Below are 24,564 nucleotides of genomic sequence, written 5' to 3'. Positions count from 1 at the left end.
ATCAGTGAGACTCCCACAGGGTTCAGTGTTAATCAGTGAAACTCCCATAGGGTTCAGTGTTAATCAGTGAGACTCCCACAGGGTTCAGTGTTAATCAGTGAGACTCCCACAGGGTTCAGTGTTAATCAGTGAGACTCCCACAGGGTTGAGTGTTAATCAGTGAGACTCCCACAGGGTTCAGTGTTTATCAGTGAGACTCCCACAGAGTACAGTGTTAATCAGTGAGACTCCCATAGGGTTCAGTGTTAATCAGAGAGACTCCCACAGGGTTCAGTGTTAATCAGTGAGACTCCCATAGGGTTCAGTGTTAATCAGTGAGACTCCCACAGGGTTCAGTGTTAATCAGTGAGACTCCCACGGGGTTCAGTGTTAATCAGTGAGACTCCCATAGGGTTCAGTGTTAATCAGTGAGACTCCCACAGGGTTCAATGTTAATCAGTGAGACTCCCACAGGGTTCATTGTTAATCAGTGAGACTCCCACAAGGTTCAGTGTTAATCAGTGAAACTCCCACAGGGTTCAGTGTTAATCAGTGAGACTCCCATAGGGTTCAGGGTTAATCAGTGAGACTCCCACAGGGTTCAGTGTTAATCAGTGAGACTCCCATAGGGTTCAGTATTAATCAGTGAGCCTCCCATAGGGTTCAGTGTTAATAAGTGAGAATCCCACATGGTTCCAGGTTCATCATTGAGACTCCCACAGGGTTCAGTGTTAATCAGTGAGACTCCCACAGGGTTGAGTGTTAATCTGTTAGACTACCACAGGGTTCAGTGTTAATCAATGAGACTCCCATCATGTTCAGTGTTAATCAGTGAGACTCCCATAGGGTTCAGTGTTAATCAGAGAGACTCCCATAGGGTTCAGTGTTAATAAGTGAGACTCCCATAGGGTTCAGTGTTAATCAGTGAGACTCCCATAAGGTTCATTGTTAATCAGTGAGACTCTCACAAGGTTCAGTTTTAATCAGTGAGACTCCCACAGGGTTCAGTGTTAATCAGTGAGACTCCCACAGGGTTCAGTGTTAATCAGTGAGACTCCCATATGGTTCAATGTTAATCAGTGAGACTCCAACAGGGTTCGGTGTTAATTAGTGAGACTCCCATAGGGTTCAGTGTTAATCATTGAGACTCCCACAGGGTTCAGTGTTAATCAGTGAGACTCCCACAGGGTTCAGTGTTATTCAGTGAGACTCCCACAGGGTTCAGTGTTTATCAGTGAGACTCCCACAGGGTTCAGTGTTATTCAGTGAGACTCCCACAGGGTTCAGTGTTAATCAGTGAGACTCCCACAGGGTTCAGTGTTAATCAGTGAGACTCCCACAGGGTTCAGTGTTTATCAGTGAGACTCCCACAGGGTTCAGTGTTAATCAGTGAGACTCCCACAGGGTTCAGTGTTAATCAGTGAGACTCCCACAGGGTTCAGTGTTAATCAGTGAGACTCCCACAGGGTTCAGTGTTAATCAGTGAGACTCCCACAGGGTTCAGTGTTAATCAGTGCGACTCCCATAGGGTTCAGTGTTAATCAGTGAGACTCCTACAGGGTTCAATGTTAATCAGTGAGACTCCCACAGGGTTCAGTGTTAATCAGTGAGACTCCCACAGGGTTCAGTGTTAATCAGTGAGACTCCCACAGGGTTCAGTGTTAATCAGTGAGACTCCCATAGGGTTTAGTGTTAATCAGTGAGACTCCCATAGGGTTCAGTGTTAATCAGAAAGACTCCCATAGGGTTCAGTGTTAATCAGTGAGACTTCCATAGGGTTCAGTGTGAATCAGTTAGACTCCCACAGGGTTCAGTGTTTATCAGTGAGACTCCCACAGGGTTCAGTGTTATTCAGTGAGACTCCCACAGGGTTCAGTGTTAATCAGTGAGACTCCCACAGGGTTCAGTGTTAATCAGTGAGACTCCCACAGGGTTCAGTGTTTATCAGTGAGACTCCCACAGGGTTCAGTGTTAATCAGTGAGACTCCCACAGGGTTCAGTGTTAATCAGTGAGACTCCCACAGGGTTCAGTGGTAATCAGTGAGACTCCCATAGGGTTCAGTGTTAATCAGTGAGACTCCCATAAGGTTCATTGTTAATCAGTGAGACTCCCACAAGGTTCAGTGTTAATCAGTGAGACTCCCACAGGGTTCAGTGTTAATCAGTGAGACTCCCACAGGGATCATTGCTAATCAGTGAGACTCCCACAGGGTTCAGTGTTAATCAGTGAGACTCCCATAGGGTTCAGGGTTAATCAGTGAGACTCCCACAGGGTTCAGTGTTAATCAGTGAGACTCCCATAGGGTTCAGTGTTAATCAGTGAGCCTCCCATAGGGTTCAGTGTTAATAAGTGAGAATCCCACATGGTTCCAGGTTCATCATTGAGACTCCCACAGGGTTCAGTGTTAATCAGTGAGACTCCCACAGGGTTGAGTGTTAATCTGTTAGACTCCCACAGGGTTCAGTGTTAATCAATGAGACTCCCATCATGTTCAGTGTTAATCAGTGAGACTCCCATAGGGTTCAGTGTTAATCAGAGAGACTCCCATAGGGTTCAGTGTTAATCAGTGAGACTCCCATAGGGTTCAGTGTTAATCAGTGAGACTCCCATAAGGTTCATTGTTAATCAGTGAGACTCTCACAAGGTTCAGTGTTAATCAGTGAGACTCCCACAGGGTTCAGTGTTAATCAGTGAGACTCCCACAGGGTTCAGTGTTAATCAGTGAGACTCCCATATGGTTCAATGTTAATCAGTGAGACTCCAACAGGGTTCGGTGTTAATTAGTGAGACTCCCATAGGGTTCAGTGTTAATCATTGTGACTCCCACAGGGTTCAGTGTTAATCAGTGAGACTCCCACAGGGTTCAGTGTTATTCAGTGAGACTCCCACAGGGTTCAGTGTTAATCAGTGAGACTCCCACAGGGTTCAGTGTTAATCAGTGAGACTCCCATATGGTTCAATGTTAATCAGTGAGACTCCAACAGGGTTCGGTGTTAATTAGTGAGACTCCCATAGGGTTCAGTGTTAATCATTGAGACTCCCACAGGGTTCAGTGTTAATCAGTGAGACTCCCACAGGGTTCAGTGTTATTCAGTGAGACTCCCACAGGGTTCAGTGTTTATCAGTGAGACTCCCACAGGGTTCAGTGTTATTCAGTGAGACTCCCACAGGGTTCAGTGTTAATCAGTGAGACTCCCACAGGGTTCAGTGTTAATCAGTGAGACTCCCACAGGGTTCAGTGTTTATCAGTGAGACTCCCACAGGGTTCAGTGTTAATCAGTGAGACTCCCACAGGGTTCAGTGTTAATCAGTGAGACTCCCACAGGGTTCAGTGTTAATCAGTGAGACTCCCACAGGGTTCAGTGTTAATCAGTGAGACTCCCACAGGGTTCAGTGTTAATCAGTGAGACTCCCACAGGGTTCAGTGTTAATCAGTGAGACTCCCACAGGGTTCAGTGTTAATCAGTGAGCCTCCCATAGGGTTTAGTGTTAATCAGTGAGACTCCCATAGGGTTCAGTGTTAATCAGAAAGACTCCCATAGGGTTCAGTGTTAATCAGTGAGACTTCCATAGGGTTCAGTGTGAATCAGTTAGACTCCCACAGGGTTCAGTGTTTATCAGTGAGACTCCCACAGGGTTCAGTGTTATTCAGTGAGACTCCCACAGGGTTCAGTGTTAATCAGTGAGACTCCCACAGGGTTCAGTGTTAATCAGTGAGACTCCCACAGGGTTCAGTGTTAATCAGTGAGACTCCCACAGGGTTCAGTGTTAATCAGTGAGACTCCCACAGGGTTCAGTGTTAATCAGTGAGACTCCCACAGGGTTCAGTGGTAATCAGTGAGACTCCCATAGGGTTCAGTGTTAATCAGTGAGACTCCCATAAGGTTCATTGTTAATCAGTGAGACTCCCACAAGTTTCAGTGTTAATCAGTGAGACTCCCACAGGGTTCAGGGTTCATCAGTGAGACTCCCACAGGGTTCAGTGTTAATCAGTGAAACTCCCATAGGGTTCAGTGTTAATCAGTGAGACTCCCACAGGGTTCAGTGTTAATCAGTGAGACTCCCACAGGGTTCAGTGTTAATCAGTGAGACTCCCACAGGGTTGAGTGTTAATCAGTGAGACTCCCACAGGGTTCAGTGTTTATCAGTGAGACTCCCACAGAGTACAGTGTTAATCAGTGAGACTCCCATAGGGTTCAGTGTTAATCAGAGAGACTCCCACAGGGTTCAGTGTTAATCAGTGAGACTCCCATAGGGTTCAGTGTTAATCAGTGAGACTCCCACAGGGTTCAGTGTTAATCAGTGAGACTCCCACGGGGTTCAGTGTTAATCAGTGAGACTCCCATAGGGTTCAGTGTTAATCAGTGAGACTCCCACAGGGTTCAATGTTAATCAGTGAGACTCCCACAGGGTTCATTGTTAATCAGTGAGACTCCCACAAGGTTCAGTGTTAATCAGTGAAACTCCCACAGGGTTCAGTGTTAATCAGTGAGACTCCCATAGGGTTCAGGGTTAATCAGTGAGACTCCCACAGGGTTCAGTGTTAATCAGTGAGACTCCCATAGGGTTCAGTATTAATCAGTGAGCCTCCCATAGGGTTCAGTGTTAATAAGTGAGAATCCCACATGGTTCCAGGTTCATCATTGAGACTCCCACAGGGTTCAGTGTTAATCAGTGAGACTCCCACAGGGTTGAGTGTTAATCTGTTAGACTACCACAGGGTTCAGTGTTAATCAATGAGACTCCCATCATGTTCAGTGTTAATCAGTGAGACTCCCATAGGGTTCAGTGTTAATCAGAGAGACTCCCATAGGGTTCAGTGTTAATAAGTGAGACTCCCATAGGGTTCAGTGTTAATCAGTGAGACTCCCATAAGGTTCATTGTTAATCAGTGAGACTCTCACAAGGTTCAGTTTTAATCAGTGAGACTCCCACAGGGTTCAGTGTTAATCAGTGAGACTCCCACAGGGTTCAGTGTTAATCAGTGAGACTCCCATATGGTTCAATGTTAATCAGTGAGACTCCAACAGGGTTCGGTGTTAATTAGTGAGACTCCCATAGGGTTCAGTGTTAATCATTGAGACTCCCACAGGGTTCAGTGTTAATCAGTGAGACTCCCACAGGGTTCAGTGTTATTCAGTGAGACTCCCACAGGGTTCAGTGTTTATCAGTGAGACTCCCACAGGGTTCAGTGTTATTCAGTGAGACTCCCACAGGGTTCAGTGTTAATCAGTGAGACTCCCACAGGGTTCAGTGTTAATCAGTGAGACTCCCACAGGGTTCAGTGTTTATCAGTGAGACTCCCACAGGGTTCAGTGTTAATCAGTGAGACTCCCACAGGGTTCAGTGTTAATCAGTGAGACTCCCACAGGGTTCAGTGTTAATCAGTGAGACTCCCACAGGGTTCAGTGTTAATCAGTGAGACTCCCACAGGGTTCAGTGTTAATCAGTGCGACTCCCATAGGGTTCAGTGTTAATCAGTGAGACTCCTACAGGGTTCAATGTTAATCAGTGAGACTCCCACAGGGTTCAGTGTTAATCAGTGAGACTCCCACAGGGTTCAGTGTTAATCAGTGAGACTCCCACAGGGTTCAGTGTTAATCAGTGAGACTCCCATAGGGTTTAGTGTTAATCAGTGAGACTCCCATAGGGTTCAGTGTTAATCAGAAAGACTCCCATAGGGTTCAGTGTTAATCAGTGAGACTTCCATAGGGTTCAGTGTGAATCAGTTAGACTCCCACAGGGTTCAGTGTTTATCAGTGAGACTCCCACAGGGTTCAGTGTTATTCAGTGAGACTCCCACAGGGTTCAGTGTTAATCAGTGAGACTCCCACAGGGTTCAGTGTTAATCAGTGAGACTCCCACAGGGTTCAGTGTTTATCAGTGAGACTCCCACAGGGTTCAGTGTTAATCAGTGAGACTCCCACAGGGTTCAGTGTTAATCAGTGAGACTCCCACAGGGTTCAGTGGTAATCAGTGAGACTCCCATAGGGTTCAGTGTTAATCAGTGAGACTCCCATAAGGTTCATTGTTAATCAGTGAGACTCCCACAAGGTTCAGTGTTAATCAGTGAGACTCCCACAGGGTTCAGTGTTAATCAGTGAGACTCCCACAGGGATCATTGCTAATCAGTGAGACTCCCACAGGGTTCAGTGTTAATCAGTGAGACTCCCATAGGGTTCAGGGTTAATCAGTGAGACTCCCACAGGGTTCAGTGTTAATCAGTGAGACTCCCATAGGGTTCAGTGTTAATCAGTGAGCCTCCCATAGGGTTCAGTGTTAATAAGTGAGAATCCCACATGGTTCCAGGTTCATCATTGAGACTCCCACAGGGTTCAGTGTTAATCAGTGAGACTCCCACAGGGTTGAGTGTTAATCTGTTAGACTCCCACAGGGTTCAGTGTTAATCAATGAGACTCCCATCATGTTCAGTGTTAATCAGTGAGACTCCCATAGGGTTCAGTGTTAATCAGAGAGACTCCCATAGGGTTCAGTGTTAATCAGTGAGACTCCCATAGGGTTCAGTGTTAATCAGTGAGACTCCCATAAGGTTCATTGTTAATCAGTGAGACTCTCACAAGGTTCAGTGTTAATCAGTGAGACTCCCACAGGGTTCAGTGTTAATCAGTGAGACTCCCACAGGGTTCAGTGTTAATCAGTGAGACTCCCATATGGTTCAATGTTAATCAGTGAGACTCCAACAGGGTTCGGTGTTAATTAGTGAGACTCCCATAGGGTTCAGTGTTAATCATTGTGACTCCCACAGGGTTCAGTGTTAATCAGTGAGACTCCCACAGGGTTCAGTGTTATTCAGTGAGACTCCCACAGGGTTCAGTGTTAATCAGTGAGACTCCCACAGGGTTCAGTGTTAATCAGTGAGACTCCCATATGGTTCAATGTTAATCAGTGAGACTCCAACAGGGTTCGGTGTTAATTAGTGAGACTCCCATAGGGTTCAGTGTTAATCATTGAGACTCCCACAGGGTTCAGTGTTAATCAGTGAGACTCCCACAGGGTTCAGTGTTATTCAGTGAGACTCCCACAGGGTTCAGTGTTTATCAGTGAGACTCCCACAGGGTTCAGTGTTATTCAGTGAGACTCCCACAGGGTTCAGTGTTAATCAGTGAGACTCCCACAGGGTTCAGTGTTAATCAGTGAGACTCCCACAGGGTTCAGTGTTTATCAGTGAGACTCCCACAGGGTTCAGTGTTAATCAGTGAGACTCCCACAGGGTTCAGTGTTAATCAGTGAGACTCCCACAGGGTTCAGTGTTAATCAGTGAGACTCCCACAGGGTTCAGTGTTAATCAGTGAGACTCCCACAGGGTTCAGTGTTAATCAGTGAGACTCCCACAGGGTTCAGTGTTAATCAGTGAGACTCCCACAGGGTTCAGTGTTAATCAGTGAGCCTCCCATAGGGTTTAGTGTTAATCAGTGAGACTCCCATAGGGTTCAGTGTTAATCAGAAAGACTCCCATAGGGTTCAGTGTTAATCAGTGAGACTTCCATAGGGTTCAGTGTGAATCAGTTAGACTCCCACAGGGTTCAGTGTTTATCAGTGAGACTCCCACAGGGTTCAGTGTTATTCAGTGAGACTCCCACAGGGTTCAGTGTTAATCAGTGAGACTCCCACAGGGTTCAGTGTTAATCAGTGAGACTCCCACAGGGTTCAGTGTTAATCAGTGAGACTCCCACAGGGTTCAGTGTTAATCAGTGAGACTCCCACAGGGTTCAGTGTTAATCAGTGAGACTCCCACAGGGTTCAGTGTTAATCAGTGAGACTCCCACAGGGTTCAGTGTTAATCAGTGAGCCTCCCATAGGGTTTAGTGTTAATCAGTGAGACTCCCATAGGGTTCAGTGTTAATCAGAAAGACTCCCATAGGGTTCAGTGTTAATCAGTGAGACTTCCATAGGGTTCAGTGTGAATCAGTTAGACTCCCACAGGGTTCAGTGTTTATCAGTGAGACTCCCACAGGGTTCAGTGTTATTCAGTGAGACTCCCACAGGGTTCAGTGTTAATCAGTGAGACTCCCACAGGGTTCAGTGTTAATCAGTGAGACTCCCACAGGGTTCAGTGTTTATCAGTGAGACTCCCACAGGGTTCAGTGTTAATCAGTGAGACTCCCACAGGGTTCAGTGTTAATCAGTGAGACTCCCACAGGGTTCAGTGGTAATCAGTGAGACTCCCATAGGGTTCAGTGTTAATCAGTGAGACTCCCATAAGCTTCATTGTTAATCAGTGAGACTCCCACAAGGTTCAGTGTTAATCAGTGAGACTCCCACAGGGTTCAGTGTTAATCAGTGAGACTCCCACAGGGATCATTGCTAATCAGTGAGACTCCCACAGGGTTCAGTGTTAATCAGTGAGACTCCCATAGGGTTCAGGGTTAATCAGTGAGACTCCCACAGGGTTCAGTGTTAATCAGTGAGACTCCCATAGGGTTCAGTGTTAATCAGTGAGCCTCCCATAGGGTTCAGTGTTAATAAGTGAGAATCCCACATGGTTCCAGGTTCATCATTGAGACTCCCACAGGGTTCAGTGTTAATCAGTGAGACTCCCACAGGGTTGAGTGTTAATCTGTTAGACTCCCACAGGGTTCAGTGTTAATCAATGAGACTCCCATCATGTTCAGTGTTAATCAGTGAGACTCCCATAGGGTTCAGTGTTAATCAGAGAGACTCCCATAGGGTTCAGTGTTAATCAGTGAGACTCCCATAGGGTTCAGTGTTAATCAGTGAGACTCCCATAAGGTTCATTGTTAATCAGTGAGACTCTCACAAGGTTCAGTGTTAATCAGTGAGACTCCCACAGGGTTCAGTGTTAATCAGTGAGACTCCCACAGGGTTCAGTGTTAATCAGTGAGACTCCCATATGGTTCAATGTTAATCAGTGAGACTCCAACAGGGTTCGGTGTTAATTAGTGAGACTCCCATAGGGTTCAGTGTTAATCATTGTGACTCCCACAGGGTTCAGTGTTAATCAGTGAGACTCCCACAGGGTTCAGTGTTATTCAGTGAGACTCCCACAGGGTTCAGTGTTAATCAGTGAGACTCCCACAGGGTTCAGTGTTAATCAGTGAGACTCCCACAGGGTTCAGTGTTTATCAGTGAGACTCCCACAGGGTTCAGTGTTAATCAGTGAGACTCCCATAGGGTGCAGTGTTAATCAGTGAGACTTCCATAGGGTTCAGTGTGAATCAGTTAGACTCCCACAGGGTTCAGTGTTTATCAGTGAGACTCCCACAGGGTTCAGTGTTATTCAGTGAGACTCCCACAGGGTTCAGTGTTAATCAGTGAGACTCCCACAGGGTTCAGTGTTAATCAGTGAGACTCCCACAGGGTTCAGTGTTTATCAGTGAGACTCCCACAGGGTTCAGTGTTAATCAGTGAGACTCCCACAGGGTTCAGTGTTAATCAGTGAGACTGCCACAGGGTTCAGTGTTAATCAGTGGGGCTCCCACAGGGTTCGGTGTTAATCAGTGAGACTCCCATAGGGTTCAGTGTTAATCAGTGAGACTCCCACAGGGTTCAGTGTTAATCAGTGAAACTCCCATAGGGTTCAGTGTTAATCAGTGAGACTCCCACAGGGTTCAGTGTTAATCAGTAAGACTCCCACAGGGTTCAGTGTTAATCAGTGAGACTCCCATAAGGTTCATTGTTAATCAGTGAGACTCCCACAAGCTGCAGTGTTAATCAGTGAGACTCCCATAGGGTTCAGTGTTAATCAGTAAGACTACCACAGGATTCAGTGTTAATCAGCGAGACTCCCACAGGGTTCAGTGTTAATCAGTGAGACTCCCACAGGGTTCAGTGTTACTCAGTGATACTCCCATAGTGTTCAGTGTTAATCAGTGAGACTCCCACAGGATTCAGTGTTAATCAGTGAGACTCCCATAGGGTTCAGTGTTAATCAGTGAGACTCCCACAGGGTTCAGTGTTAATCAGTGAGACTTCCATAGGGTTCAGTGTTAATCAGTGAGACTCCCACAGGGTTCAGTGTTAATCAGTGAGACTCCCACAGGGTTCAGGGTTCATCAGTGAGACTCCCACAGGGTTCAGTGTTAATCAGTGAGACTCCCACAGGGTTGAGTGTTAATCAGTGAGACTCCCACAGGGTTCAGTGTTTATCAGTGAGACTCCCACAGAGTACAGTGTTAATCAGTGAGACTCCCATAGGGTTCAGTGTTAATCAGAGAGACTCCCACAGGGTTCAGTGTTAATCAGTGAGACTCCCATAGGGTTCAGTGTTAATCAGTGAGACTCCCACAGGGTTCAGTGTTAATCAGTGAGACTCCCACGGGGTTCAGTGTTAATCAGTGAGACTCCCATAGGGTTCAGTGTTAATCAGTGAGACTCCCACAGGGTTCAATGTTAATCAGTGAGACTCCCACAGGGTTCAGTGTTAATCAGTGAGACTCCCACAGGGTTCAGTGTTTATCAGTGAGACTCCCACAGGGTTCAGTGTTAATCAGTGAGACTCCCACAGGGTTCAGTGTTAATCAGTGAGACTCCCACAGGGTTCAGTGTTAATCAGTGAGACTCCCACAGGGTTCAGTGTTAATCAGTGAGACTCCCACAGGGTTCAGTGTTAATCAGTGCGACTCACATAGGGTTCAGTGTTAATCAGTGAGACTCCTACAGGGTTCAATGTTAATCAGTGAGACTCCCACAGGGTTCAGTGTTAATCAGTGAGACTCCCACAGGGTTCAGTGTTAATCAGTGAGACTCCCACATGGTTCAGTGGTAATCAGTGAGACTCCCATAGGGTTCAGTGTTAATCAGTGAGACTCCCATAAGGTTCATTGTTAATCAGTGAGACTCCCACAAGGTTCAGTGTTAATCAGTGAGACTCCCACAGGGTTCAGTGTTAATCAGTGAGACTCCCACAGGGATCATTGCTAATCAGTGAGACTCCCACAGGGTTCAGTGTTAATTAGTGAGACTCCCATAGGGTTCAGGGTTAATCAGTGAGACTCCCACAGGGTTCAGTGTTAATCAGTGAGACTCCCATAGGGTTCAGTGTTAATCAGTGAGCCTCCCATAGGGTTCAGTGTTAATAAGTGAGAATCCCACATGGTTCCAGGTTCATCATTGAGACTCCCACAGGGTTCAGTGTTAATCAGTGAGACTCCCACAGGGTTGAGTGTTAATCTGTTAGACTCCCACAGGGTTCAGTGTTAATCAATGAGACTCCCATCATGTTCAGTGTTAATCAGTGAGACTCCCATAGGGTTCAGTGTTAATCAGAGAGACTCCCATAGGGTTCAGTGTTAATCAGTGAGACTCCCATAGGGTTCAGTGTTAATCAGTGAGACTCCCATAAGGTTCATTGTTAATCAGTGAGACTCTCACAAGGTTCAGTGTTAATCAGTGAGACTCCCACAGGGTTCAGTGTTAATCAGTGAGACTCCGAAAGGGTTCAGTGTTAATCAGTGAGACTCCCATATGGTTCAATGTTAATCAGTGAGACTCCAACAGGGTTCGGTGTTAATTAGTGAGACTCTCATAGGGTTCAGTGTTAATCATTGAGACTCCAACAGGGTTCAGTGTTAATCAGTGAGACTCCCACAGGGTTCAGTGTTATTCAGTGAGACTCCCACAGGGTTCAGTGTTAATCAGTAAGACTCCCACAGGGTTCAGTGTTAATCAGTGAGACTCCCATAAGGTTCATTGTTAATCAGTGAGACTCCCACAAGCTGCAGTGTTAATCAGTGAGACTCCCATAGGGTTCAGTGTTAATCAGTAAGACTACCACAGGATTCAGTGTTAATCAGCGAGACTCCCACAGGGTTCAGTGTTAATCAGTGAGACTCCCACAGGGTTCAGTGTTACTCAGTGATACTCCCATAGTGTTCAGTGTTAATCAGTGAGACTCCCACAGGATTCAGTGTTAATCAGTGTGACTCCCATAGGGTTCAGTGTTAATCAGTGAGACTCCCACAGGGTTCAGTGTTAATCAGTGAGACTCCCATAGGGTTCAGTGTTAATCAGTGAGACTCCCACAGGGTTCAGTGTTAATCAGTGAGACTCCCACAGGGTTCAGGGTTCATCAGTGAGACTCCCACAGGGTTCAGTGTTAATCAGTGAGACTCCCACAGGGTTGAGTGTTAATCAGTGAGACTCCCACAGGGTTCAGTGTTTATCAGTGAGACTCCCACAGAGTACAGTGTTAATCAGTGAGACTCCCATAGGGTTCAGTGTTAATCAGAGAGACTCCCACAGGGTTCAGTGTTAATCAGTGAGACTCCCATAGGGTTCAGTGTTAATCAGTGAGACTCCCACAGGGTGCAGTGTTAATCAGTGAGACTCCCACGGGGTTCAGTGTTAATCAGTGAGACTCCCATAGGGTTCAGTGTTAATCAGTGAGACTCCCACAGGGTTAAATGTTAATCAGTGAGACTCCCACAGGGTTCAGTGTTAATCAGTGAGACTCCCACAGGGTTCAGTGTTTATCAGTGAGACTCCCACAGGGTTCAGTGTTAATCAGTGAGACTCCCACAGGGTTCAGTGTTAATCAGTGAGACTCCCACAGGGTTCAGTGTTAATCAGTGAGACTCCCACAGGGTTCAGTGTTAATCAGTGAGACTCCCACAGGGTTCAGTGTTAATCAGTGCGACTCCCATAGGGTTCAGTGTTAATCAGTGAGACTCCTACAGGGTTCAATGTTAATCAGTGAGACTCCCACAGGGTTCAGTGTTAATCAGTGAGACTCCCACAGGGTTCAGTGTTAATCAGTGAGACTCCCACAGGGTTCAGTGTTAATCAGTGAGACTCCCATAGGGTTTAGTGTTAATCAGTGAGACTCCCATAGGGTTCAGTGTTAATCAGAAAGACTCCCATAGGGTTCAGTGTTAATCAGTGAGACTTCCATAGGGTTCAGTGTGAATCAGTTAGACTCCCACAGGGTTCAGTGTTTATCAGTGAGACTCCCACAGGGTTCAGTGTTATTCAGTGAGACTCCCACAGGGTTCAGTGTTAATCAGTGAGACTCCCACAGGGTTCAGTGTTAATCAGTGAGACTCCCACAGGGTTCAGTGTTTATCAGTGAGACTCCCACAGGGTTCAGTGTTAATCAGTGAGACTCACACAGGGTTCAGTGTTAATCAGTGAGACTCCCACATGGTTCAGTGGTAATCAGTGAGACTCCCATAGGGTTCAGTGTTAATCAGTGAGACTCCCATAAGGTTCATTGTTAATCAGTGAGACTCCCACAAGGTTCAGTGTTAATCAGTGAGACTCCCACAGGGTTCAGTGTTAATCAGTGAGACTCCCACAGGGATCATTGCTAATCAGTGAGACTCCCACAGGGTTCAGTGTTAATTAGTGAGACTCCCATAGGGTTCAGGGTTAATCAGTGAGACTCCCACAGGGTTCAGTGTTAATCAGTGAGACTCCCATAGGGTTCAGTGTTAATCAGTGAGCCTCCCATAGGGTTCAGTGTTAATAAGTGAGAATCCCACATGGTTCCAGGTTCATCATTGAGACTCCCACAGGGTTCAGTGTTAATCAGTGAGACTCCCACAGGGTTGAGTGTTAATCTGTTAGACTCCCACAGGGTTCAGTGTTAATCAATGAGACTCCCATCATGTTCAGTGTTAATCAGTGAGACTCCCATAGGGTTCAGTGTTAATCAGAGAGACTCCCATAGGGTTCAGTGTTAATCAGTGAGACTCCCATAGGGTTCAGTGTTAATCAGTGAGACTCCCATAAGGTTCATTGTTAATCAGTGAGACTCTCACAAGGTTCAGTGTTAATCAGTGAGACTCCCACAGGGTTCAGTGTTAATCAGTGAGACTCCGACAGGGTTCAGTGTTAATCAGTGAGACTCCCATATGGTTCAATGTTAATCAGTGAGACTCCAACAGGGTTCGGTGTTAATTAGTGAGACTCTCATAGGGTTCAGTGTTAATCATTGAGACTCCAACAGTGTTCAGTGTTAATCAGTGAGACTCCCACAGGGTTCAGTGTTATTCAGTGAGACTCCCACAGGGTTCAGTGTTAATCAATGAGACTCCCACAGGGTTCAGTGTTAATCAGTGAGACTCCCACAGGGTTCAGTGTTTATCAGTGAGACTCCCACAGGGTTCAGTGTTAATCAGTGAGACTCCCATAGGGTGCAGTGTTAATCAGTGAGACTTCCATAGGGTTCAGTGTGAATCAGTTAGACTCCCACAGGGTTCAGTGTTTATCAGTGAGACTCCCACAGGGTTCAGTGTTATTCAGTGAGACTCCCACAGGGTTCAGTGTTAATCAGTGAGACTCCCACAGGGTTCAGTGTTAATCAGTGAGACTCCCACAGGGTTCAGTGTTTATCAGTGAGACTCCCACAGGGTTCAGTGTTAATCAGTGAGACTCCCACAGGGTTCAGTGTTAATCAGTGAGACTGCCACAGGGTTCAGTGTTAATCAGTGGGGCTCCCACAGGGTTCGGTGTTAATCAGTGAGACTCCCATAGGGTTCAGTGTTAATCAGTGAGACTCCCACAGGGTTCAGTGTTAATCAGTGAAACTCCCATAGGGTTCAGTGTTAATCAGTGAGACTCCCACAGGGTTCAGTGTTAATCAGTAAGACTCCCACAGGGTTCAGTGTTAATCAGTGAGACTCCCATAAGGTTCATTGTTAATCAGTGAGACTCCCACAAGCTGCAGTGTTAATCAGTGAGACTCCCATAGGGTTCAGTGTTAATCAGTAAGACTCCCACAGGGTTCAGTGGTAATCAGCGAGACTCCCACAGGGTTCAGTGTTAATCAGTGAGACTCCCACAGGGTTCAGTGTTACTCAGTGATACTCCCATAGTGTTCAGTGTTAATCAGTGAGACTCCCACAGGGTTCAGTGTTAATCAGTGAGACTCCCATAGGGTTCAGTGTTAATCAGTGAGACTCCCACAGGGTTCAGTGTTAATCAGTGAGACTCCCATAGGGTTCAGTGTTAATCAGTGAGACTCCCACAGGGTTCAGTGTTAATCAGTGAGACTCCCACAGGGTTCAGGGTTCATCAGTGAGACTCCCACAGGGTTCAGTGTTAATCAGTGAGACTCCCACAGGGTTGAGTGTTAATCAGTGAGACTCCCACAGGGTTCAGTGTTTATCAGTGAGACTCCCACAGAGTACAGTGTTAATCAGTGAGACTCCCATAGGGTTCAGTGTTAATCAGAGAGACTCCCACAGGGTTCAGTGTTAATCAGTGAGACTCCCATAGGGTTCAGTGTTAATCAGTGAGACTCCCACAGGGTTCAGTGTTAATCAGTGAGACTCCCACGGGGTTCAGTGTTAATCAGTGAGACTCCCATAGGGTTCAGTGTTAATCAGTGAGACTCCCACAGGGTTCAATGTTAATCAGTGAGACTCCCACAGGGTTCAGTGTTAATCAGTGAGACTCCCACAGGGTTCAGTGTTAATCAGTGAGACTCCCACAGGGTTCAGTGTTAATCAGTGAGACTCCCATAGGGTTTAGTGTTAATCAGTGAGACTCCCATAGGGTTCAGTGATAATCAGAAAGACTCCCATAGGGTTCAGTGTTAATCAGTGAGACTTCCATAGGGTTCAGTGTGAATCAGTTAGACTCCCACAGGGTTCAGTGTTTATCAGTGAGACTCCCACAGGGTTCAGTGTTATTCAGTGAGACTCCCACAGGGTTCAGTGTTAATCAGTGAGACTCCCACAGGGTTCAGTGTTAATCAGTGAGACTCCCACAGGGTTCAGTGTTTATCAGTGAGACTCCCACAGGGTTCAGTGTTAATCAGTGAGACTCCCACAGGGTTCAGTGTTAATCAGTGAGACTCCCACAGGGTTCAGTGGTAATCAGTGAGACTCCCATAGGGTTCAGTGGTAATCAGTGAGACTCCCATAAGGTTCATTGTTAATCAGTGAGACTCCCACAAGGTTCAGTGTTAATCAGTGAGACTCCCACAGGGTTCAGTGTTAATCAGTGAGACTCCCACAGGGTTCAGTGTTAATCAGTGAGACTCCCACAGGGCACAGTGTTAATCAGTGATACTCCAACAGGGTTCAGTGTTAATTAGTGAGACTCCCTTAGGATTCAGTGTTAATCAGTGAGACTCCCATAGGGTTCAGGGTTCATCAGTGAGACTCCCACAGGGTTCAGTGTTAATCAGTGAGACTCCCATAGGGTTCAGTGTTAATCAGTGAGACTCCCACAGGGTTCAGTGTTAATCAGTGAGACTCCCACAGGGTTCAGGGTTCATCAGTGAGACTCCCACAGGGTTCAGTGTTAATCAATGAGACTCCCACAGGGTTGAGTGTTAATCAGTGAGACTCCCACAGGGTTCAGTGTTTATCAGTGAGACTCCCACAGGGCACAGTGTTAATCAGTGAGACTCCCATAGGGTTCAGTGTTAATCAGAGAGACTCCCACAGGGTTCAGTGTTAATCAGTGAGACTCCCATAGGGTTCAGTGTTAATCAGTGAGACTCCCACAGGGTTCAGTGTTAATCAGTGAGACTCCCACAGGGTTCAGTGTTAATCAGTGAGACTCCCACAGGGTTCAGTGTTAATCAGTGAGACTCCCACAGGGTTCAGTGTTAATCAGTGAGACTCCCATAGGGTTCAGTGTTTATCAGTGAGACTCCCACAGAGTACAGTGTTAATCAGTGAGACTCCCATAGGGTTCAGTGTTAATCAGAGAGACTCCCACAGGGTTCAGTGTTAATCAGTGAGACTCCCATAGGGTTCAGTGTTAATCAGTGAGACTCCCACAGGGTTCAGTGTTAATCAGTGAGACTCCCACGGGGTTCAGTGTTAATCAGTGAGACTCCCATAGGGTTCAGTGTTAATCAGTGAGACTCCCACAGGGTTCAATGTTAATCAGTGAGACTCCCACAGGGTTCAGTGTTAATCAGTGAGACTCCCACAGGGTTCAGTGTTAATCAGTGAGACTCCCACAGGGTTCAGTGTTAATCAGTGAGACTCCCATAGGGTTTAGTGTTAATCAGTGAGACTCCCATAGGGTTCAGTGATAATCAGAAAGACTCCCATAGGGTTCAGTGTTAATCAGTGAGACTTCCATAGGGTTCAGTGTGAATCAGTTAGACTCCCACAGGGTTCAGTGTTTATCAGTGAGACTCCCACAGGGTTCAGTGTTATTCAGTGAGACTCCCACAGGGTTCAGTGTTAATCAGTGAGACTCCCACAGGGTTCAGTGTTAATCAGTGAGACTCCCACAGGGTTCAGTGTTTATCAGTGAGACTCCCACAGGGTTCAGTGTTAATCAGTGAGACTCCCACAGGGTTCAGTGTTAATCAGTGAGACTCCCACAGGGTTCAGTGGTAATCAGTGAGACTCCCATAGGGTTCAGTGGTAATCAGTGAGACTCCCATAAGGTTCATTGTTAATCAGTGAGACTCCCACAAGGTTCAGTGTTAATCAGTGAGACTCCCACAGGGTTCAGTGTTAATCAGTGAGACTCCCACAGGGTTCAGTGTTAATCAGTGAGACTCCCACAGGGCACAGTGTTAATCAGTGATACTCCAACAGGGTTCAGTGTTAATTAGTGAGACTCCCTTAGGATTCAGTGTTAATCAGTGAGACTCCCATAGGGTTCAGTGTTAATCAGTAAGACTCCCATAGGGTTCAGTGTTAATCAGTGAGACTTCCATAGGGTTCAGTGTGAATCAGTTAGACTCCCATAGGGATCAGTGTTAATCATTGAGACTCCCACAGGGTTCAGTGTTAATCAGTGAGACTCCCATAGGGTTCAGTGTTAATCAGTGAGACTCCCACAGGGTTCAGTGTTAATCAGTGAGACTCCCACAGGGTTCAGGGTTCATCAGTGAGACTCCCACAGGGTTCAGTGTTAATCAATGAGACTCCCACAGGGTTGAGTGTTAATCAGTGAGACTCCCACAGGGTTCAGTGTTTATCAGTGAGACTCCCACAGGGCACAGTGTTAATCAGTGAGACTCCCATAGGGTTCAGTGTTAATCAGAGAGACTCCCACAGGGTTCAGTGTTAATCAGTGAGACTCCCATAGGGTTCAGTGTTAATCAGTGAGACTCCCACAGGGTTCAGTGTTAATCAGTGAGACTCCCACAGGGTTCAGTGTTAATCAGTGAGACTCCCACAGGGTTCAGTGTTAATCAGTGAGACTCCCACAGGGTTCAGGGTTCATCAGTGAGACTCCCACAGGGTTCAGTGTTAATCAGTGAGACTCCCACAGGGTTGAGTGTTAATCAGTGAGACTCCCACAGGGTTCAGTGTTTATCAGTGAGACTCCCACAGAGTACAGTGTTAATCAGTGAGACTCCCATAGGGTTCAGTGTTAATCAGAGAGACTCCCACAGGGTTCAGTGTTAATCAGTGAGACTCCCATAGGGTTCAGTGTTAATCAGTGAGACTCCCACAGGGTTCAGTGTTAATCAGTGAGACTCCCACGGGGTTCAGTGTTAATCAGTGAGACTCCCATAGGGTTCAGTGTTAATCAGTGAGACTCCCACAGGGTTCAATGTTAATCAGTGAGACTCCCACAGGGTTCAGTGTTAATCAGTGAGACTCCCACAGGGTTCAGTGTTAATCAGTGAGACTCCCACAGGGTTCAGTGTTAATCAGTGAGACTCCCATAGGGTTTAGTGTTAATCAGTGAGACTCCCATAGGGTTCAGTGATAATCAGAAAGACTCCCATAGGGTTCAGTGTTAATCAGTGAGACTTCCATAGGGTTCAGTGTGAATCAGTTAGACTCCCACAGGGTTCAGTGTTTATCAGTGAGACTCCCACAGGGTTCAGTGTTATTCAGTGAGACTCCCACAGGGTTCAGTGTTAATCAGTGAGACTCCCACAGGGTTCAGTGTTAATCAGTGAGACTCCCACAGGGTTCAGTGTTTATCAGTGAGACTCCCACAGGGTTCAGTGTTAATCAGTGAGACTCCCACAGGGTTCAGTGTTAATCAGTGAGACTCCCACAGGGTTCAGTGGTAATCAGTGAGACTCCCATAGGGTTCAGTGGTAATCAGTGAGACTCCCATAAGGTTCATTGTTAATCAGTGAGACTCCCACAAGGTTCAGTGTTAATCAGTGAGACTCCCACAGGGTTCAGTGTTAATCAGTGAGACTCCCACAGGGTTCAGTGTTAATCAGTGAGACTCCCACAGGGCACAGTGTTAATCAGTGATACTCCAACAGGGTTCAGTGTTAATTAGTGAGACTCCCTTAGGATTCAGTGTTAATCAGTGAGACTCCCATAGGGTTCAGTGTTAATCAGTAAGACTCCCATAGGGTTCAGTGTTAATCAGTGAGACTTCCATAGGGTTCAGTGTGAATCAGTTAGACTCCCATAGGGTTCAGTGTTAATCATTGAGACTCCCACAGGGTTCAGTGTTAATCAGTGAGACTCCCATAGGGTTCAGTGTTAATCAGTGAGACTCCCACAGGGTTCAGTGTTAATCAGTGAGACTCCCACAGGGTTCAGGGTTCATCAGTGAGACTCCCACAGGGTTCAGTGTTAATCAATGAGACTCCCACAGGGTTGAGTGTTAATCAGTGAGACTCCCACAGGGTTCAGTGTTTATCAGTGAGACTCCCACAGGGCACAGTGTTAATCAGTGAGACTCCCATAGGGTTCAGTGTTAATCAGAGAGACTCCCACAGGGTTCAGTGTTAATCAGTGAGACTCCCATAGGGTTCAGTGTTAATCAGTGAGACTCCCACAGGGTTCAGTGTTAATCAGTGAGACTCCCACAGGGTTCAGTGTTAATCAGTGAGACTCCCATAGGGTTCAGTGTTAATCAGTGAGACTCCCACAGGGTTCAATGTTAATCAGTGAGACTCCCACAGGGTTCAGTGTTAATCAGTGAGACTCCCACAGGGTTCAGTGTTAATCAGTGAGACTCCCACAGGGTTCAGTGTTAATCAGTGAGACTCCCATAGGGTTTAGTGTTAATCAGTGAGACTCCCATAGGGTTCAGTGTTAATCAGAAAGACTCCCATAGGGTTCAGTGTTAATCAGTGAGACTTCCATAGGGTTCAGTGTTAATCAGTGAGACTCCCACAGGGTTCAGTGTTTATCAGTGAGACTCCCAAAGGGTTCAGTGTTATTCAGTGAGACTCCCACAGGGTTCAGTGTTAATCAGTGAGACTCCCACAGGGTTCAGTGTTTATCAGTGAGACTCCCACAGGGTTCAGGGTTCATCAGTGAGACTCCCACAGGGTTCAGTGTTAATCAATGAGACTCCCACAGGGTTGAGTGTTAATCAGTGAGACTCCCACAGGGTTCAGTGTTTATCAGTGAGACTCCCACAGGGCACAGTGTTAATCAGTGAGACTCCCATAGGGTTCAGTGTTAATCAGAGAGACTCCCACAGGGTTCAGTGTTAATCAGTGAGACTCCCATAGGGTTCAGTGTTAATCAGTGAGACTCCCACAGGGTTCAGTGTTAATCAGTGAGACTCCCACAGGGTTCAGTGTTAATCAGTGAGACTCCCATAGGGTTCAGTGTTAATCAGTGAGACTCCCACAGGGTTCAATGTTAATCAGTGAGACTCCCACAGGGTTCAGTGTTAATCAGTGAGACTCCCACAGGGTTCAGTGTTAATCAGTGAGACTCCCACAGGGTTCAGTGTTAATCAGTGAGACTCCCACAGGGTTCAGTGGTAATCAGTGAGACTCCCATAGGGTTCAGTGGTAATCAGTGAGACTCCCATAAGGTTCATTGTTAATCAGTGAGACTCCCACAAGGTTCAGTGTTAATCAGTGAGACTCCCACAGGGTTCAGTGTTAATCAGTGAGACTCCCACAGGGTTCAGTGTTAATCAGTGAGACTCCCACAGGGCACAGTGTTAATCAGTGATACTCCAACAGGGTTCAGTGTTAATTAGTGAGACTCCCTTAGGATTCAGTGTTAATCAGTGAGACTCCCATAGGGTTCAGTGTTAATCAGTAAGACTCCCATAGGGTTCAGTGTTAATCAGTGAGACTTCCATAGGGTTCAGTGTGAATCAGTTAGACTCCCATAGGGTTCAGTGTTAATCATTGAGACTCCCACAGGGTTCAGTGTTAATCAGTGAGACTCCCATAGGGTTCAGTGTTAATCAGTGAGACTCCCACAGGGTTCAGTGTTAATCAGTGAGACTCCCACAGGGTTCAGGGTTCATCAGTGAGACTCCCACAGGGTTCAGTGTTAATCAATGAGACTCCCACAGGGTTGAGTGTTAATCAGTGAGACTCCCACAGGGTTCAGTGTTTATCAGTGAGACTCCCACAGGGCACAGTGTTAATCAGTGAGACTCCCATAGGGTTCAGTGTTAATCAGAGAGACTCCCACAGGGTTCAGTGTTAATCAGTGAGACTCCCATAGGGTTCAGTGTTAATCAGTGAGACTCCCACAGGGTTCAGTGTTAATCAGTGAGACTCCCACAGGGTTCAGTGTTAATCAGTGAGACTCCCATAGGGTTCAGTGTTAATCAGTGAGACTCCCACAGGGTTCAATGTTAATCAGTGAGACTCCCACAGGGTTCAGTGTTAATCAGTGAGACTCCCACAGGGTTCAGTGTTAATCAGTGAGACTCCCACAGGGTTCAGTGTTAATCAGTGAGACTCCCATAGGGTTTAGTGTTAATCAGTGAGACTCCCATAGGGTTCAGTGTTAATCAGAAAGACTCCCATAGGGTTCAGTGTTAATCAGTGAGACTTCCATAGGGTTCAGTGTTAATCAGTGAGACTCCCACAGGGTTCAGTGTTTATCAGTGAGACTCCCAAAGGGTTCAGTGTTATTCAGTGAGACTCCCACAGGGTTCAGTGTTAATCAGTGAGACTCCCACAGGGTTCAGTGTTTATCAGTGAGACTCCCACAGGGTTCAGGGTTCATCAGTGAGACTCCCACAGGGTTCAGTGTTAATCAATGAGACTCCCACAGGGTTGAGTGTTAATCAGTGAGACTCCCACAGGGTTCAGTGTTTATCAGTGAGACTCCCACAGGGCACAGTGTTAATCAGTGAGACTCCCATAGGGTTCAGTGTTAATCAGAGAGACTCCCACAGGGTTCAGTGTTAATCAGTGAGACTCCCATAGGGTTCAGTGTTAATCAGTGAGACTCCCACAGGGTTCAGTGTTAATCAGTGAGACTCCCACAGGGTTCAGTGTTAATCAGTGAGACTCCCATAGGGTTCAGTGTTAATCAGTGAGACTCCCACAGGGTTCAATGTTAATCAGTGAGACTCCCACAGGGTTCAGTGTTAATCAGTGAGACTCCCACAGGGTTCAGTGTTAATCAGTGAGACTCCCACAGGGTTCAGTGTTAATCAGTGAGACTCCCATAGGGTTTAGTGTTAATCAGTGAGACTCCCATAGGGTTCAGTGTTAATCAGAAAGACTCCCATAGGGTTCAGTGTTAATCAGTGAGACTTCCATAGGGTTCAGTGTTAATCAGTGAGACTCCCACAGGGTTCAGTGTTTATCAGTGAGACTCCCAAAGGGTTCAGTGTTATTCAGTGAGACTCCCACAGGGTTCAGTGTTAATCAGTGAGACTCCCACAGGGTTCAGTGTTTATCAGTGAGACTCCCACAGGGTTCAGTGTTAATCAGTGAGACTCCCACAGGGTTCAGTGTTAATCAGTGAGACTCCCACAGGGTTCAGTGGTAATCAGTGAGACTCCCATAGGGTTCAGTGGTAATCAGTGAGACTCCCATAAGGTTCATTATTAATCAATGAGACTCCCACAAGGTTCAGTGTTAATCAGTGAGACTCCCACAGGGTTCAGTGTTAATCAGTGAGACTCCCACAGGGTTCAGTGTTAATCACTGAGACTCCCACAGGGCACAGTGTTAATCAGTGATACTCCAACAGGGTTCAGTGTTAATTAGTGAGACTCCCATAGGATTCAGTGTTAATCAGTGAGACTCCCATAGGGTTCAGTGTTAATCAGTAAGACTCCCATAGGGTTCAGTGTTAATCAGTGAGACTTCCATAGGGTTCAGTGTGAATCAGTTAGACTCCCACAGGGTTCAGTGTTAATCAGTGAGACTCCCACAGGGTTCAGTGTTACTCAGTGAGACTCCCATAGTGTTCAGTGTTAATCAGTGAGACTCCCACAGGGTTCAGTGTTAATCAGTGAGACTCCCACAGGGTTGAGTGTTAATCTGTTAGACTCCCACAGGGTTCAGTGTTAATCAATGAGTCTCCCATCGTGTTCAGTGTTAATCAGTGAGACTCCCATAGGGTTCAGTGTTAATCAGAGAGACTCCCATAGGGTTCAGTGTTAATCAGTGAGACTCCCATAGGGTTCACTGTTAATCAGTGAGACTCCCATAAGGTTCATTGTTAATCAGTGAGACTCTCACAAGGTTCAGTGTTAATCAGTGAGACTCCCACAGGGTTCAGTGTTAATCAGTGAGACTCCCACAGGGTTCAGTGTTAATCAGTGAGACTCCCATATGGTTCAATGTTAATCAGTGAGACTCCAACAGGGTTCGGTGTTAATTAGTGAGACTCCCATAGGGTTCAGTGTTAATCATTGAGACTCCCACAGGGTTCAGTGTTAATCAGTGAAACTCCCACAGGGTTCAGTGTTATTCAGTGAGACTCCCACAGGGTTCAGTGTTAATCAGTGAGACTCCCACAGGGTTCAGTGTTAATCAGTGAGACTCCCACAGGGTTCAGGGTTCATCAGTGAGACTCCCACAGGGTTCAGTGTTAATCAGTGAGACTCCCACAGGGTTGAGTGTTAATCAGTGAGACTCCCACAGGGTTCAGTGTTTATCAGTGAGACTCCCACAGGTTTCAATGTTAATCAGTGAGACTCCCACAGGGTTCAGTGTTAATCAGTGAGACTCCCACAGGGTTCAGTGTTAATCAGTGAGACTCCCACAGGGTTCAGTGTTAATCAGTGAGACTCCCATAGGGTTTAGTGTTAATCAGTGAGACTCCCATAGGGTTCAGTGTTAATCAGAAAGACTCCCATAGGGTTCAGTGTGAATCAGTGAGACTTCCATAGGGTTCAGTGTGAATCAGTTAGACTCCCACAGGGTTCAGTGTTTATCAGTGAGACTCCCACAGGGTTCAGTGCTATTCAGTGAGACTCCCACAGGGTTCAGTGTTAATCAGTGAGACTCCCACAGGGTTCAGTGTTAATCAGTGAGACTCCCACAGGGTTCAGTGTTTATCAGTGAGACTCCCACAGGGTTCAGTGTTAATCAGTGAGACTCCCACAGGGTTCAGTGTTAATCAGTGAGACTCCCACAGGGTTCAGTGGTAATCAGTGAGACTCCCATAGGGTTCAGTGTTAATCAGTGAGAGTCCCATACGGTTCATTGTTAATCAGTGAGACTCCCACAAGGTTCAGTGTTAATCAGTGAGACTCCCACAGGGTTCAGTGTTAATCAGTGAGACTCCCACAGGGAGCATTGCTAATCAGTGAGACTCCCACAGGGTTCAGTGTTAATCAGTGAGACTCCCATAGGGTTCAGGGTTAATCAGTGAGACTCCCACAGGGTTCAGTGTTAATCAGTGAGACTCCCATAGGGTTCAGTGTTAATCAGTGAGCCTCCCATAGGGTTCAGTGTTAATAAGTGAGAATCCCACATGGTTCCAGGTTCATCATTGAGACTCCCACAGGGTTCAGTGTTAATCAGTGAGACT

Source organism: Petromyzon marinus, unplaced genomic scaffold (genome assembly GCF_048934315.1).
Source record: "Petromyzon marinus isolate PM22_M1 ecotype Great Lakes invasive population unplaced genomic scaffold, UKy_Petmar_22M1.pri1.0 PM_Scaffold_6, whole genome shotgun sequence".
NCBI classification, from domain to species: domain Eukaryota; kingdom Metazoa; phylum Chordata; class Hyperoartia; order Petromyzontiformes; family Petromyzontidae; genus Petromyzon; species Petromyzon marinus.
The sequence above is the reverse complement of the archived record's forward strand: the minus strand, read 5'-3'. Positions refer to the sequence as shown.